Consider the following 4,952-nt stretch of genomic DNA (forward strand, 5'->3'; position numbering starts at 1 on the left):
TGTTGATTTATTGATGATAGCCATTCTGACCGGGGTAAGGTGGTATCTCATTGTGGTTTTTATTTGCATTTCCCTAATGCTAAGTGAGGTTGAACATTTTTTCATATGCCTGTTGGCCATCTGTATGTCCTCTTTAGAGAAATGTCTCTTCATATCCCCTGCCCATTTTTTTATTGGGTTGTTTGGTTTTTTGGTGTTGAGTTGCATGAGCGTTTTATATATTTTGGATATTAACCTCTTATCAGATATCTCATTGACAAATGTCTTCTCCCATTCAGTAGGCTTCCTTTTTGTTTTATTGATGGCTTCTTTTGTTGTGAAAAAACTTTTAAGTTTGATATAGTCCCATATGTTCGTTTTTTCTTTTACTTCCCTAGCCTGCAGGGATGTATCAGTAAAAATATTGCTCAGGGTAATGTCTTCAAATTTAGACCCTATATTTTCTTCTAGAAGTTTTATGGTCTCAGGTCTTATATTTAAGTCTTTAATGTATTTTGAATTTGTTCTTGTATATGGAGTAAGGAGGTGATCCAGTTTCATTTTTTTGCATGTGTCAGTCCAATTTTCCCAGCACCATTTATTAAATAGACTATCCTTACCCCAATGTAACTTCTTGCTTCCCTTGTCATAGACTAACTGCCCGTATATGCCTGGATTTAATTCTGGGCTCTCTATTCTATTCCATTGATCTATGTGCCTGTTTTTATGCCAGTACCATACTGTTTTGATTACTATAGCCTTGTAGTACATTCTAATGTCTGGAAGCGTGATCCCCCCTACTTTTTTCTTATTTCTCAGGATTGCCATGGCTATTTGGGGGTCTTTCTTGGTTCCATATAAATTTTAGGATTATATTTTCTATTTCTGTGAAAAATGTCCTAGGTAGTTTGATAGGAATTGCATTGAATCTATATATTGCTTTAGGCAATAAGGACATTTTAACTATATTAATTCTTCTTATTGAATTCTCCTTAGAGCTCAGTCCTGGGCCCCTTCCATCTCTCCTATAAACACTCTTCATGCTCACGGCTTTAAATAGCATCTTTTTGCCAACAACTCTTAAAGCTCTCTCTCCGGCCCATACATATCTTCTGAGCTCCAGGTTTACTGATCCAACTACCCACTTACCATCTCCATTATAACGTCTCCTTGACATTTCAAACTTAACCTGTTCAGAACTGAGCTCTTGATTTATTCCTCTCTCTTCCAGTCCAAATCTGCTAATGCCAAGAGGTCTGGGCAGCATGTAGATGCCTCCTTCCCTCCCATTCCCCTCTCTAGTGCATCAGTAATCCCTGACAGTTCTACATGCAAAATGTATTCCAAAATGTATTCCAAAATGTATTCCAAAATGCATTCTGTCCCTCTCTCGGGCAATCACTTGGAGTCTAAGCCACCACCATCTCTCACCTGTAATAGTTTAATAGCCTCCTAACCAGTCACCTCATTTCCTCTCATCTCATCCTATAATAAATTCACCACATACAGTCAGAATGATCTTTTAAAAATGTAAATCAGATCATGCCACCCCCTTGTTTGCAATAGTTTCCCTTTGTATTTGAAATCCAAAATTCTTATATGCCCTAAAAGGCTCTGCATTATCTCCCAAGATTACTTCTCAAACCTCATCTCACAGCATTCTTTCCCCCATGCTCACACTCCTGCAGCTACCTTGGCCTAAGTCCTTTTCCTCAAACATGCTATTCTCTATGTCTCAGGGTTTTAGCACATACACTTTTCTTTTGACTTAGATACTTTCTCTCCATTTATTTTCTTTATAAAACATATTTTTTATTAAAAAATATAGCTAACATACAACATTATATCAGTTTCAGGTATACACTATAGTGATTCAACATTTATACCTAACGAAGTGATCACCATGGTAAGTCCAGTAACCATCTGACACTGTACCATGCTATCACAATGTCATTGACTCTATTCCCCATGCTGTACGTTACATCCCCAGGACTACTATGTAACAACTAATTTGTACTTCTCAATCTTTTCCCCTTTCACCCATACCCACAACCCTCCTTCCATCTGGCAACCATCAAAATGTCCTCTGTATCTATGAGTGTGTTTCTGTTTTGTTTGTTTATTTTGTTCTTTAGATTCCACATATGAGTGAAATCACATTGCATCCGTCTTTCTCTGTCTCACATTCTTCACTCAGCACAATTCCCTCCAGGTCCACCCAGGCTACCACACATGGCAAGAACCTAGTCCCTTTCCTGGCCGAGCAATATTCCATTGTATATACAGAGGGTGCCAGAAAAATGTATACACATTTTAAGAAAGGAAAAAACGGTATTAAAATTGTAATACTCAATATATGCCGATAACAAAAGATGAATGCAAGTCACGTTTGACTTCTGCAATTACAAGAGTTGCTCAAAGTGGTTACCATCAGTGTAATTTTAATACAGTATTTTCCTTTCTTAAAATGTGCATACATTTTTTGGCACCCTCTGTATGTACCACCTCCTCCTTATCTATTCATCCCTCAATGGACACCCAGGCTGCTTCCACATCTTCGTGATTGTAAACAATGTTGCAATGAACTTATGGATGCACATGTTCCCTTGAAGTAGCATTTGGGGTTTCTTCAAATAAATTCCCATAAGTGGGATTACTAGGTCCTTCTTTGTCACTTTTTATAGCTTTTGTTTCAAAGTCTATTTTGTCTGGTGTAAGTATTGCTACCCCAGCTTTTCTTTTGTCTTTTTTATTTCCATTTTCATGAAATATCTTTTTCCATCGCTTTACTTTCCGCCTGTATGTGTCTTTCGATCTGAAGTGAGTCTCTTCTAAGCCACATAAGTATGGGTCTTGCTTTCTTATCCATTCAGCCACCCTATGTCTTTTGATCGGAGCATTTAATCCACTTACATTGAAAGTACTTGTTGATATACAGTTATTGCAATTTTATTATTCTTTTTGTTTTTCATCTTAAAGAAGTCCCTCTAACATTCCTTGTAATACTGGTTTGGTGGTAATGAACTCCTTTAGCTTTTTCTTGTCTGGGAAGCTCTTTCTCTGTCCTTTGATTTTTAAGTAACAGCCTTGCTGGGTGGAGTGGTCTTGGTTGTAGGTCCTTGTTTTTCATCACTTTAAATATTTTGTGTCAATCCCTTCTGGCCTGCAAAGTTTCTGTTGAGAAATCAGCTGACAATCTTATGGGCGCACCCCTATAAGTTGCTAGTTGCTTTTTTCTTGCTGCTTTTAGGATTCTTTCTTTGTATTTAACCTTTGGCATTTTAATTATGATGTATCTTGGTGTGGGCCTGTTTGGGTTCATCTTGTTTGGGACTCTCTGCGCTTCCTGGGCTTGTATATCTATTTCCTTCACCAGGTTAGGAGAGTTTTGAGTCATTATTTCTTCAAAGAGATTCTCAATCTCTTGCTCTCTCCCGTCTCCTTCTGGTACCCCTATGATGTGAATGTTGTTACACTTGATGTTGTCCAGAGGTCTCTTAAACTATCTTCATTATTTTTTTACTCTTTTTTTCCTTTTGCTGTTTTGATTGGGTATTGTCTGCTACCTTCTCTTCTGAATCACTGATTCAGTCCTCTGCTTCATCTAGTCTGCTGGTGATTCCTTCTAGTGCATTCTAAATTTCAGTTACTGTATTCTTCATTTCTGACTTGTTTCTGTGTCCTTTTTTTTAATGCTTGCTATCTCTTTGTTGAAATTTTCACTAAGTTCCTTAAGCATCCTTATATCCATTGCTTTGAACTCTGTCTTTGGTAGGTGGTTGCTTGAGTCCATTTTCTTTAGTGCTTTCCCTGGAGTTTTCTCCTGTTCTTTCACTTGGAATAAGTTTCTTTGTCTCCTTATTTTGGATGCCTCCCTGTGTTCATTTCTATGTATTAGGTAGATCTTCTATGTCTCCAAGTCTTGGCCAAGTGGCCTTATGTAGTAGGTGCCCTGTAGGGCCCGGGCACAGTCTCCCTTGTTACCTGCTCTGGGTGCTTCAGGAATGTCCCTTGTGTGGGTTGTGTGTGCCCTCCTGTTATAGTTGAGTCTTGATTGCTATTGGCATGTCAGTGGGTGGGATTGACCCTCAGGCTGACTGGCTGTGGGGTTTGGCCATGTCCACAGCTTATAGGCTGTTATGCAGTGGGGCTTACCCCACAGAGTGGGATTCACCCCAGCAGGCTTTGGTACCTGTTGAGACTGCCCTTTGTGTGTGTGCCACTTGTAGGGCTAATTGCATAGTGCACTGCTGTGGTCTGAAACCAACCTTCAAGTACATTGGTTCTGGGGCCTCTTACGAGGGGCTCCAGTGCAGGCCAAGGTCAGCCACTGCCTGTGACAGGCTGGGGAGTGCCTGGTAGAAGCTACAAAGCGATCCACAGTTGGTTGCTGCCTGCCCTGTACCTGGAGGCATGTGGGAGAGGCCACACTGTGAAGTGAGGTTGTCTGCCACCAGTACCAGGGGTAGCTCTGCAAAAGCCAGGACACTTGAAGGCCTGCTGCCAGCTGGCAGCTCCAGTAAGTCTTTCATACTGACATTCTCCAATAAGTAAAATGTCATTTCTGTCACTGCTTTCAATATTTTTTTCTTTTTCTTTAGTATTCAAAAATATAATTATTATGTGGATTGTCTTGGATTTTTTTGGTGTTTATCCTGTTATGGATGTGCTCACTTTTAACCTGTAGGTTTCTGTCTTGCCAAATTAAAACAAAAATTCAGCCACTATTTTTTGAAAACTTTTCAGCCCTGCACTCTTTCTCCTCTTCTTCTGGGCTCAGAAGACACAACTATTTTTTTAAAGATTTTTTTTATTGGGGAATTGGGGGGATGGGAACAGTGCTGGGGAATTGGGGGAAGGGGAACAGACAAGTGGCTGTCGTTTTGTTCTTCAGTCTAGTTGTGGAGGGCGTTGCTTCACTGGCCCAAGTTGGCACCATCATTGCGCTCTTCCCGGGTGAGGCACATCAGTCG

The sequence above is a fragment of the Hipposideros armiger genome, unplaced genomic scaffold (genome assembly GCF_001890085.2).
Source record: "Hipposideros armiger isolate ML-2016 unplaced genomic scaffold, ASM189008v1 scaffold_119, whole genome shotgun sequence".
Classification (NCBI taxonomy): domain Eukaryota; kingdom Metazoa; phylum Chordata; class Mammalia; order Chiroptera; family Hipposideridae; genus Hipposideros; species Hipposideros armiger.